Raw genomic sequence first — 13,380 nt, 5'->3', positions numbered from 1 at the left:
TTGTTTTCATGATTACTTATTGTGTTGAATAAGTTGGACAAATCCGAGCCTATCTGGATAAGATGCTACATTAATTGTCCAAGTTTGGATTAGATTTGAGCCACTCAGCTATCTAGAGAGGCTGGGGGATTTGTGCCAACCAATCTCCACTCAGGGACCAGCACTCCGTGGCTCTGCTTCCTCTGCTCCATGAACTAGGAGTGCGTCCCTTTGAAATTGTGTGGGAGGAATTGGATTCTGAGTTGGCTTCTATTTTCTCATGAAACCATCTAGGAGAATAAGCTGGGGGATAAATCACTAAACATTTGAAGCATGGTTTTAACCACAGCCCAGAGTATCTAGCCTGGCTATGAGACATCCCAGATTTCATGTCTCGAAACTGTGTTGGCCGATGATCTGACTGCCAGCATTTCCCATCTCACATCCCAGGCATATGAGAAATGCTGCTTCCCTTCTGGGGAGGCAGGAAGTTTGGAGGGATAGTTGAAACTAAAATGTCTACAATCTTAGACCTTGCCTCTGTTTTGGAAGTGACTTGTAAGACAAGAAAATCCCTAATGATTTGACATGCTAGGTATCTTCCCTTAGAGAACTCAAGATTCTTAGCAGAAATTTGATAAATGCTTAGGTTTATTTTTGATGGAAGACTAAAGACTGAGAAGTTGAAGACTTTCTATCTAAATTTATGCAGAGAACAGATTCATCTACTTTTGGGGACGGGCAGGATGGGGAATGGGAAGGAACAAGTTGTGGGCCAATAATCTCTGACACTGTGGATGGCTGCTCTCCAGCAGAAGAGGCTTGAAAATCAGTACTTGGACTCCCAGGCCGAATAAGCACACTCATAAAGGCTTAAGGCCAAAAGAGGGGAAATTTTAAATAGGGTACAGGTTTCTCATGGAATCAAAAGATTGCTGATGACATTCGCAGGCATTCATTTCTCCTTTTCTAGGCTCATTTTGAAGTTTCTAAATTAAATTTTTATTTTATTTTATTTTTCAAAGAGAGAAAACTTTATTACTAGGCTTGTAGCAGGAGAGCAGATGGCCTATAGGCCCAAAAATCTGTCTCCCCAAACTGCAGTAATTCTGATGACTTTATAGCATCAAAAGATGGGCAGTCTTTAAATTTTTATTTTATTAAACTTTTTATTGAGGTATAACATACACACAGAAAGGTACACATATTCCAAGTGTACAGCCAGATGAATTTTCACAAATTAAACACACCTATGTAACCAGCACCAGATAAAGAAACAGAATAATGCCAATATCCCAGAAGCCTCCCTTTTGCTCACTATCCCCCATGACAAATTACTGTTCTGACATCTAACACCGTTGATTAATTTTTTATGTTTTTACACTGCTTTTTCTTCACCCAACATTTTATTGGTGAGATTGATCCCTAGAGCATTCATCCATTCATTCTCACTGTTTTTGAGTATTCCTTTGTGTGACAATGTCATAATTTATTTATTCATGCTACCATTGATAGACATTTGGGTTGTTTCCTGTTTGGGGTTGTTATGAATGGTGCTGCTGTGAGCATTACAGTGCATGTCTCCTGGTGGACAATTATGTAAGCTGGGACTATATGAAGAGTAGGATCACTGGGTCATATTCTAACTGTATGTTGAACTTTGTAAGAAGCTGCCAAACTGTTTCCAACTTAGTTGTACCATTTTATATTCCCACCAGCAGTGGATGAGCGTTTCAGTTGCTCTATCTATTTGCCCCACTCGGTATTGTCTGTCTGTCTTCATTTTAGCAATTTTGGTGGATGTGTAGTGGATACCAGGTTCACTTTTTACTGTACCTCTCCTTTACTCTTCTTTCTCTCTTTTTCAATCTTTCTGCAAACTGCCTTTCTCTACTCCACCTGGAGGAAATCATGGTTTTACCTCTATCTCCTGAAAGTTTACCTTATCTTCTCTCCAAAGACCAAACTAGTCAGAAATAGAAATTTCTTAGTGCAATTCAGAAATGAGAAAAAGGGTGTCTAACGGGCCCACACAGGTCAGGTGGTCACACATGGGCCAATCAGCTATGGAGGCATTGTGTTATTCAAAGATCACTGCTAGGGGGACACAGCTGATACCAGGTGCCTTGACAAAGGCCTAGGAAGACATTCCAAATGCTTAAAGGAGACTATCCAATCCAATGCCCTATAAGCTAATTAGGGCACCTCAACAAAAGAAGGGACGTTTCACTCAATCATTCAATAAATTACTGAGCCCCTACTATGGGTCAGGCACTATTCTTTCTTTTTTATTATTTAATCCATCCTGAGTGCAGAATACATGGCTCTTGGTATAATCACATAGTTATGCATTCACCATCACTATGAGAACATTACTATTTCTTGAAAAAGAGAATCCTATACCCCACCCTTATACCCCCTATTACATTAGCTTTGGTACTCTTCTGGAGGTAGAAGAGACACTGCAGTAATGAAGACTGAAAAGTCTCTGCCCTAGAGGATCAGAGAAAAGTCATGAAGTCCCCTCATTGCAGCACCATTTGCTGAAGTTTTGTTTGTTTGTTTTTTCATTTGTTTGTTTGCTTGTTCATTTGGGAAGTGCATGGGCTGGGAATCAAACACGGCTCTCCTGCAAAGCAGGCAAGAATTCTATCACTGAACTATCCTTGCACCCGTATTTTCACATATTTTTAAAAACCTTTTTCAATCATATTTCCCATTTGCAGCAAAACTTGAAAGAATTCTAAACTCACAGTCCCTAATTTCCCTTTTAAGCCCATGCCAATCAGGATTTTGCCCCTACTGATACACTAAAATTGTGCTTGTCAAAGACAATGATGACCCCCATGCTGCTAAATCCAACACTTGGTTCTCAGTTCTCCTCTTTCTTGACCTATCAGCAGCATTTGGTACAATTGCTCATTCCCTCCCCCTTGCTAACTTTTCTATTTTTTGATTCCAGGCTATCTCATTCGTCTGGTTTTCTTCCCATCTCCCTGCTTGCTCCATTTGGGCATCCTTTACTGGTTCTGCCACCTCCCCCTAACCTCTTAGCAATGGAGTACTGTAGGGATCTAGCTTTTGTCCTTTCCTCTATCCACATTCACTGACTTGGTGAGCTCATCTAGTCTCATGAGTGGCAACGATTCACAAATTTATACACGCAAACCAGGTATCTGTATTGAACTCCAGAGATGTATGCACAAACTCCTTCTCAATATCTCCACTTTGATGTCTAATAGACATCTCAAACTTACCATGTACAAAACTGACTGTCTAAGGCTGTGGCAGTAATCCTTGTGCCCAGCAGGAGAGGTAGCATGGACACAATGCCACCACCCCGAGACTGGTGAAGTGAAAAGATGAAAGACCCAGTGTTTCTGAAGATATTGTTGGGCCTCTTTGATGGCCAACTTTACAATTGCTCTGATTGTGGATTTCTTATATGAGGTCATAAATTTACATTGTTTTTGTTTTTTGATAGACTTTATTTTTAGTGCAGTTTTAGGTTTACAGAAAAATTGTGCTGGAAGTACGGAGGATTCTGTACTTTCACCACTTCCCTCCTCCTACCCCACACATTTTTCCTATTATTAACATCTTGCATTAGTGTGGTACATTTCTTCTAACTAATGAATCAATACTGATATATATTTATTAACTAAAGTCCATAATTTACATTAGTGCTCATTGTTTGTGTTGTACAGTTCTATGCATTTTGACATATGTAAAATGTTATATTTCCATCATTATGGTATCATACAGAACAGTTTCACTGCCCTAAAAATGCTCTGTATTATACCTTTTCATTCCTCCCCAACCTCTCCCTGAATCCCTGGAAACCACTGATATTTTTACTGTTTCTATAGTTTTGTCTTTTTGTGAAAGTTATATATGTCTTTTTCAGATTGTCCTATTTCAACTTAACAATATGTATTTAAGGTTTCTCCATAGCTTGATAGATCATTTGTTTTTATCACTGAATAATATTCCATTGTATGGATGTGGCACAGTTTGTTTATTTATCTATGGAAGGACATCTTGGTTGCTTCCAATTTTGGCAATTATGAACAAAGCTCTATTAACATTAGTGTACAGATTTTAGTGAGGACATAAATGTTCTACTCATTTGGGTAATTTGGGTAGATACCTAGGCATGTGATTACTGGAATGTGTAGTAGATCTATGTTTAGCTTTGTAAGAAATTGCCAGACTGTCTTTCCAAAGTGATACCATTCTCACCAGCATGAATGAGAGCTCCTGTTGTTCCACATCCTTGCCAACATTTTGGGGTTGTGAATGTTTTGGAATAAATTACTTTTTGAGTTGGGTTTTTGGTTACTTGCGGTCAAAATCAGTCTAATTAATTATAAGATGCAAACCGGAGGGCAATATAATAGAGAAATCAATATTTTTTCTGATTGTATTTCTTGATCTGTTTCCCCACCAGGAAACCAGAGATGATGGAAATACTTCAATGGTGGGAACAGTCAAAAAATTATCTATAGGGAGAAACTTGAAATTCTCTAAGGACACCTCTTTCTTCTTGAAAAAAGATATTCAGATATTCTTCTATTCTTTCTTTCTATTTTAAGCTTCCAACTATATTTTAGCCTCTTTATTCTTTTGGGAAAACTCTTACAGCGCTAATGAAGTAGTTAACTTTGTTTGTAGATGATGCAATGTATTAAGATCCACTGCAAATGTTGGCACTGCTAAGAACATGGCCTCCTCCCTTTAACTCAAAATTAAGACTTTTGGTTCTCGTTTTTGTTTTCCAGTCCCAGAAGTAGACGTGACCTGAAGACAGACTTATGCTGTATAGTAGTTGTCTACAAACAGGCTCTAGCTTCTCCAGGAACACTACAGGATGAATTTAGTCTAAATATATTAAACTAAGAGGCATTTTTTCAAATGAGTTTCAATGCATTTTTAGTTTAGACAACCTACATGACATGTTTTTCATAAAAACAATGCCTCGGCTCCAAATAAATCAAGGTCAAAATACTTGAGTTCAAGATGGCATCATCCATCTGCATAAGTCCTGGTATGGGGTGGATGAAAAGCAGCAGCCAGTTATGGTGACCCGTGATAGATCCAAGGAAATGTTGACATTTCTCCATGTCTAAACCATCCCTAAGGAAAATCATAGATGGGGCCCCACCATGCTCATGGTAGCCCAGGGGAGCAATCTACCATCTGGATTCATGTTTTCACCAATGCGGAACTGCTGGTTTTTGAAATTAGCAAGGATGTGCTTCATTTGTTCTGCTGCTCCTGTCAGAAAAGATTTTACTCTTTCTAGCCTTCAAGTTTTCCTTTGACTGATTTCATGTAGTCTTCCATGTACTCCTTTGGAGGCTTCTTTTCTGAAGCTGGTTTCCTGCAAGTGGTGGCTCCTGACCATGTCAGCCCCGGTGATGGCTGCATTTTCATACCTTCACCCTCTGGCCCTCAGCAAGGGCACTCCCACCAGTTGGTGCGTCGTCGATGCTGCCCTCAGTCCCACTGACCATCTTTCCCTCCACCTCCAGGCACAGCCTGTCCACATCTCCCGGATCTGTAAATGTGGGAGAACATCTCACCAAGCCTGTTGAAGTCCCGGTAGGTGATCCTGATGGCAGCTGCAGGGAGGCGGCGGCGCTGGGGACACAGGGGAGTGGGTGGAAAAGTCCCATTATTTCTTTCACTTACAAAATGCTGTCAGTTAATATGACAAGCTCATGTCGAGGGTATGGCTCATGTTGGGTGTGCGATGGGGCTGGTGTAATCTTGGAGCGGGCACTTCACATATCAATAGAGACTTATTCTAAACTCAGTTTTCAAATACCATCAGCCCTGGAGTGAGTGAGGGGGACAAGGAGTTCTTAGGATCAAAGTTAGAAGCTAAGTTCAAAGACTGAGGCTGTTGGTATGATTCAGGAATATAGAACAACCCCTCGTATTAGAAACTGACATTCCTAAAGGATGGTAATATGAAAAGCAGTCCAACAAAAACAGGTGGGGAAAATAGGAAGCTTGAGTTCAATACAAGAACCCTGGAAAAAACTTTACTGGAAGGCAGTTTGATAGCATGTATAGAGGTCCTTAACAATATTCATATTTTAACTTATAAATTTTACTTTCTCGGAATCTAGAATAAGGAATTAATCCTGCTGAGGAAGAATGCCATCATACCCACTTGGATCCCACTCCTCTTAGATGTTCAGATAGCACCATTCTCAGCTAATTTGACAGCACTTATTAAAAGAGTAGGTTAGAGACAAAAGTGCCAGGGAAGTCAATAGGAAGAATATGCATTCGTCATTTGAGTCTACTTTCTGTTGTTTGGGGAGAAAATGATTGCTTGCTGTAGTGAAGTGTACTTTCCCTAAGGTAAGTCAGGAGGAAGCTAGCTGGAGCTCCTATTGTTAGAGAAGCTGAACTGGATTTTTAGCATCTTCTTTCTTCTGCATGGTTACAAGATTAGAACCCTCCCAGCCTCCCACTGGAGCCTTTGACTCTTGGGCATGGCAAGCCTCTCTTATCATCCCGCCAAATCTGAGACACTGGGGTTTAAAAGGACACTAAGAGGAGGCTGCAGGCTGGGAGTTACAGTGTGGTTGGTTGTGAAACTGTACCCTTGTTCTCCAGGGAGCCTCCTCAATCATGCTACTTGATGCCTCCAGGGTGCTCAACTCATCCTCTGTGCAGCTTTCTCGCAGCTTAACTGAAATATCTGTATGTACAAATCTGTTCCTACCTCAACCTCTGGGCTCTCCTCCAACTACCTGGGAAACTTGGAAGTTCTTATCTGGAGGCACATGCCAAACATTAGCAGGTCTCACAAGTTTTAAGAATATTTGGAGTTTCAGGATCTCTTCTGATAAGTAAATTTCTGCCCCTGCCTTCCATTTCCTCTGGCAGAATGGACACAACATTAGAGAATGGGATTGCCTGAGGTGAGAATTTAGTTAAAGAAGGGCAGGCAGAAACATCCGGGAGATCCAGAATCTTTGGGAAGTACAAGAAATAGAAAGGACTCTTGTTGATTCCAGTTAAGAAAGAGGTACTCCTGGAATATCAGAAAAGGCATCGTGCCTCCCCCACCCAGTTCCCAGAGGAGGTGTATAGAAGACACTGGGCAACCATGTATTGGACAGAATTCCAAATCAGCCCACTTAGCACTTCTTGGCAACATCCTCCAGATGTTGGTAACACGTGGTAACACGGCAGACACAATGGCCACCACAGAGCTGTGTTGGTCAGGACTATAGCTTCCTTCTTGATGAGCTCAGGTTTCTGCTGGGAATCAGAAAATGAATAAGTAAAAGGCTTCCTTTTTCCACCACTCTAACCAACTTCTCTACCCACCACAGAACCCACAAGCCTGTATAAATACAGCACACCTCAGGATTTTTCTTAGGAAGTGCAACCCCGCAAATTTAACTCTTATGGTCTTGAAGGATTGCCATTGAGTTCAAAGAAACACAATTTGAAGAAAATCTATGGAGCTGCAATGAACTGTATCCAGAATTTGGAGACAAAGTCAGGGAAAGGGAAGACTCTCAGACAGGAAGGGGAGGAAAGGAGACTCTTTAGAAGGCTTCAGGACAATGTAGGATGTAGCCTCACTAATTCATAGATTCTTAGAGTTGGAGGGAACAAAGTATGTGAAAATGCTAAAATAGGTCTGGCACATAATAGGTACTCAATAAATGTTAGCATTTATTATTTTGTCTTTTCTTCTAGCCAAAATGCACCTCACGTGCAAATTATTTTGACTAGCTCTGCTAGAATCTTATTTTCTTAGAATTAATGTTAATATACTATTTTGTATCCTCTTTTATTGTCACACATATATATGTGTATATATATATACATGAAGCATTTGCAGAATAAACCTTCTCTTTTCACCATGACATACTTTAAAACATTTGAAGGCAGCCATTTTGTTTCATGAATATTCTCTTCAATATAAAGGTCCCTAGGGTCTGCCGGCATTCATCTTTTGAAGTCTTCATCATCCTATTCACTTTCTCTGAATATGCTCAAGTTTGTCTCTGTCCCTCCTGAAGGATGACCAGGATTTGGATACTAGATTGTGGAAGAGGGCTAACAAAACAGCATCATTCTGGATTCTACATTGCCATTAATATAAGCTGACATAAAATTTGTTTCAGTGTCTATTTGTTTTCAGATGCTATATCAGTATGATAGCTCAGATTATCTTGCTGTCCATTACATCTAAACGTTTTTAAAACACTTTTCCTCGTCTGTAAGTGAAAATTGCTAGTTTTTTACCACAACAGTATTTTCCTCTTGTTTTCATCTTCTTATGTGATCGTTGAGTACATGGCTACTCAGTTAGAGACTACATTTCCCAGACTTCCTTGCAGCTAGGTGTGGTCATGTGACTACATTCTTGCCAGTTGCATGTAAGTTAAATGACTCATGCAACTATAGGTTTTGGCTATTTAACACTGCCTGTGTGCTTCTCCACACATTTTTCCTCTCCCAAAGGCTGAAACATTTCTGTGACCCAGCTTCAGACTATGCAGATGAAGACAGTCCCCTAAGGATTGGTGGAGCCACAAATGAAGGTGAGTGGGATCCTAAATGATTGGTGGGGTAGAGTATTGGCCATTCAGGAATACTCGTTTTGAGATTTGTGTTAGTCTCCTGTTGCATACTAATATTGCGTATGAAAAACTGTAAAATATCAGTGGCTTGCAAAAAATATTTACTGTCATGCTGAGGGTCAACTCTGGCTTGGCCGATTGTTTTGGTTTGCTAAAGCTGTTGGAATGCAATATACCTGAAATGGATTGACTTTTATAAGGATACAAATTTACAGTGCCAGGGCCATGAATATGTCCCAATTAAGGCATCAATGGGATGAATCCTGGGCTCTGAAGAAAGGCCTCTGGCATCTGGGACACCTCTCTCAGGTGGGAAGGTATGTGGCTAATGTCTGCTGGTGCTTTACTCCTAAGCTCCATTGCTCTCAGCTTCTGTTCCAGTGGTATTCTCTCTGAATGTCTGTGGGTCCTTCTTGGCTCCTCTGGGGCAAACTCTGAATATCCTACCTTAGCATCTTCCAGGGCATTTTCTGTTCCAAGTATCTGTGCCTGAGTTTTCTCTAAAATACTTCCCTCTTAAAAGACTCCAATAAGCTGATTAAGACCCACTTTGAATGGGGGGGGTGGGTAACATCTCCATGGAAACAACCTAATCAAGAGGTCCCACCCCACATAGGTTTGCACCCACAAGATTGGATTAGAAGAACAGGTTTTTTTCTGAGGTACATAACAGTTTCAAACCAGCACACCAATCTAGGTTTAGCTCAGCTGGGTGCCTCTGGCTAGGCTTAACTCCAGGCTCTCAGCTACATGTTCCTGACCTTCCTTGGACCAGTGCCTATGAAGGACATATTTTTCTTCCGGGTGATCACAGCACAAGAGGATGAGCATAAATATATGATATCTAGTAGTTAATAGTTTGTAGAGCTTATTTTATTTTCTGCAGACTTCTAACACATCATTACTTGCCATAGTTCTTCAAAAAATTTTAACTGTGGTTTAGCAGTCTCATTTTTCAGTTTGAGCAGGAGTTTGGGACATATTTCAGAAAGCATAACTCATTTTAGAGTATCCATTTCTTCTATAATGTCTTCACCAATTTAGATCTTGGCATCCCAACTCCAAGGTCACAGGAGAAGATCTGATTGGGCTACCACAACCAGTTGATTCCCCCTTGGTCAGTCCAATGATCTGGAGCTGTGGAGACATGGTCTTGAAATAAAAACACTCATTCATCAATGGCTGTAGATGAGAGACAATTTCAAAGAAAAGGATATGGCTAGTCATGCACCCTTAATAACAGTGAGTTTCTGTAAGTGAAAAGTCAAGAATCCAGATCTTGAGTATTGCATTACTATCTGCCTTGGTTTACCAGGACTGCTATGACAAACACCACACAATGGCTTAACAACAAGAATTTACTGTCTCATTGTTTCAGAGGCAGAAGTCCCAAATCAGCATCAGCAAAGCCATACTTTCTCCCCAAAGTCTGTAATATCCTGTTGCTGGCTTGCCACAACGCTTAAGGCTTCTTGTCTTGTGTCTTTTCTTCCTGTCACATGGCAATGTTCTTGGTCTCCTCTTTTGTCTTTCTCTGACTTCTGGCTTTTTATATGGCTCCTAGTAATATAGATTAAAGCCCATATTGATTCAGTTTGACCATACCTAGAAAGGATCTTAGAAGATCCTATTCACAAATGAGTACACACCTTCACTGGTCATATATACTCAAAAGGTCCTATTTCCGAATGGATTCACACCTACAGGAATGCATGTTAAGACTAAGAACATGCATTTTGTTGGGACACTTAATTCAGTCTACCATTCTATCTAATCACTGATGACTGGGGATTCCCAGCCTGTACAGCTAGCTGTTTGTCCTCTTGTGGAAGATTGCTACATTGGTGGCTTCCAATGAACCATGTCTCCTTCTGTTTACTCCTTTATATAATGCCTTCCCACACTGACTCTGGACTTGACCATATGACATGCTTTGGCTAATGTGACCTTAACAAAATGATGCCAGCAGAGGCTTCATAAATGCTTGCAATTGGGGCTTGTCCTCTTGGAATGTTTCTTCTTGGAGACCTACAGCCATGCTAATAAAGAAGGTTGGGCTAGACTACCAAATGGTGGGAGGTCCTAGAGAATGAGAGGCCTACTTTGGATGTCCCAAATGTAACCAGGCTCCCAACTGAATGTCACTCATGAATAATCTCAGCTACACCATATGGAACAGAAGAGCCTCTCAGCTGATGCAAGGTAATTCACAGAATCATGAGAAATAATAAACTACTATTCCCCACAGTCACTAAGTTTTGGAGTGGTATTTAAGGCTGCCATAGATAAGTGAAATCCCTGCCCTCTCTAAAAATCTCTTTTGCTACAAGCCCATCTGGAAATCTAGATATCTGGCTCAGAACCCTTGCAAAAAAATTCTGGCAAGGGTGCACGGGTGGCTCAGTGGTAGAATGCTCGCCTTTCATGTGGGAGACCCAGGTTCGATTCCTGGACCATGCACCCCCCACCCCCCAAAAAAATAAATTCTGGCAGTGATATTGCAGCCCAAGGACTCTGGAAATGAAATTTGAAGCTGACTTCCTTCCCTCCTATATTCCTAAAAACAAATCTTGACAATAAAAGTACATCTTTAAACCATGAGGCATAAGAATGTACCACTAACTAGACAGAAAGTACAGAATTCTCACACAGTGCCCCACAGTCCTCCAATACCTATTATGTTTCCTCTTCAATAAACACACTGACATTAAGGGAAGGCAATGATTTTTGCTGTCTCTCCTGGGACACCAAGAAAGAAAACTCCCTTTGAATGTTTCCTGTTCTATTACCAATCTCTTGGTGGCCCAATGTGTGATGAGTTGTATGTCTTTAAAGATTGAAAGGAAATATTTTCTAGTTAATGCTCTAGGGTGTATCCAGAGAGGTAAAAATAGTACGGGATACTATGTAGTCTATTATTCTCAGGAATATTTTGAATTTGTCCCTGGCTGAAAGTAGAGGGATAAACAATATGACCTCCCAGTATTCCCACTTGCTTACGGTTATTTCTGTTGCTTGCATCCAAAACACCATGACTGATACAAGTGATGAATGAAACAGTATGACCCCAGCTTTCAGAGCCTGTCAATTTGTTGGCGTGGCAGACACAAAACAAACAAGAATAGGTTTACACAAAACAAACAAGAATATGTTTTACTAACATTACAAATTGTAAATAAATCGGCAGGGTGCTATGGAAGAGAATAATACAGTGATCTATTCAAGATTGAACCTCAAAGCTGATTTAGGATGTATTGTTCCAAGTATTGCCTAAATGTACCAAAAAAATTATATTCCAAAGCACCAAGATCTTCCTTTACAATCGCTCTTCTTTTTGAACATTCATGACAGAGAAAGGCCTGGACTTCACCAAGAAGTAAGTAGTCATTCTTTCACTCAGCAAATATTTTTTTGCTGTATGTGGGGGGCTGGATATTCAATGGCTTATGGATACCTTTCTTGAGGCTACCCAGCATGCATTGCCCCTTCTGAAGAAAATACTACGTGACTTTTGGGGAAGGAAGACAATTTCTTCTTCCCTTTTGGATCTAGTCTAATGAGGCTTCGTTCCTTTTCCAAGCCAAGGATGAGCCCATGATCCAAATCGGGCCAAATAAATTGTTCTTGCTTTGGATTTTAAATCAAAACAGATTAATAAAGAGATAGAAAACAAGTTGGCATTCGGAGGGGCACACGCCCTAATCAGAATGTTTGTACTAGGAGAACATTTCCTGTCATTTTAGCTTCCCGGTTTTTAGAGCTGCCTTTGTTCCTGCTTGCTTCTAAACACTGACCTAACTACTAACTCAGGATGTCCTTCCAACAAATTCCCTTACTCTTAGATTAGCCAGAATTTATTTCTGTTGCTTGCATCCAAAACACCATGACTGATACAAGTGATGAATGAAACAGTATGACCCCAGCTTTCAGAGCCTGTCAATTTGTTGGCGTGGCAGACACAAAACAAACAAGAATAGGTTTACACAAAACAAACAAGAATATGTTTTACTAACATTACAAATTGTAAATAAATCGGCAGGGTGCTATGGAAGAGAATAATACAGTGATCTATTCAAGATTGAACCTCAAAGCTGAGATCTGAAGGAGGAGCAGACACGAGCCAAGCAAAGAGTGGAGAAAAGAGCCTTCTGGTAGAGGGCAGAGAAGAAACAAAGACCCTGAGGCAAGTACAAGTTTGTTGCATTCCAGAAACTAATGGAGGCTGGTGTTTTGGTATGAGTTGGGGCTAGAGAGCTAGTTTGGGGGCTGATCATGCATAATCTTGTAGGCTAGGGAAAGAATTTGGATTTTATTTCAAAACAGTGAGAAGAAACTATTAGAGAGTAGTAAGTCAGTGAACGACATGATATAATTAGATTTTTAAACATCCCTCTGGTTGCTGTAGATGGAACTGGCTTGAGGGGAAGAGGTAGGAAGTTACTGAGAGATCTGGGAGGGAGGCTTAGGCTAGAACAGTAACAAAGGAGCTGGAAAACAGCAGAAAAGAGGTATTTGTATGCAGAATTCCACTGCTACAGAGTGTGACCGCCTGTGGTCAAGGATTTAGCCCTTCTCATTTCTGTATGCCCACAGTACTAAAATAGTTTATGTTTTCGTAAAATTTCACAATTTATAAAGTGCCTCTATGTACAAATCTCATTTGTTGAAAGCAAAGTAAGGCCTATAAGGAAAGATTAAATGGTCATAGCACACAGCTGGTAACAAGTCTCAAATCTCACTATCCCCATAATAGCTTGCTGTCCACCTAGCTCACTTTATA

At 40.5% G+C, this 13,380-nt stretch overlaps 1 long non-coding RNA gene across 2 annotated transcripts in view; it reads right to left on the bottom strand.

Moving 5' to 3' along the window:
• LOC143657544 (uncharacterized) overlaps positions 1-13,380 on the bottom strand; it is a 114,898-nt gene that overhangs the window by 43,332 nt on the left and 58,186 nt on the right. The window contains exon 3 of one of the 2 annotated variants that reach the window (XR_013162892.1): positions 9,720-9,737. The exons of the other annotated variant lie outside the window; for it this stretch is intronic. This is a non-coding gene — a long non-coding RNA (uncharacterized LOC143657544). Of the gene's footprint in view, positions 1-9,719; positions 9,738-13,380 lie in introns of those variants that run through there. 2 annotated transcript variants of the gene reach the window in all.

This window comes from Tamandua tetradactyla, chromosome 15 (genome assembly GCF_023851605.1).
Source record: "Tamandua tetradactyla isolate mTamTet1 chromosome 15, mTamTet1.pri, whole genome shotgun sequence".
Lineage (NCBI taxonomy): Eukaryota > Metazoa > Chordata > Mammalia > Pilosa > Myrmecophagidae > Tamandua > Tamandua tetradactyla.
Note: the sequence above shows the minus strand (reverse complement) of the source record. Positions and strands in the feature narration are given on the sequence as shown.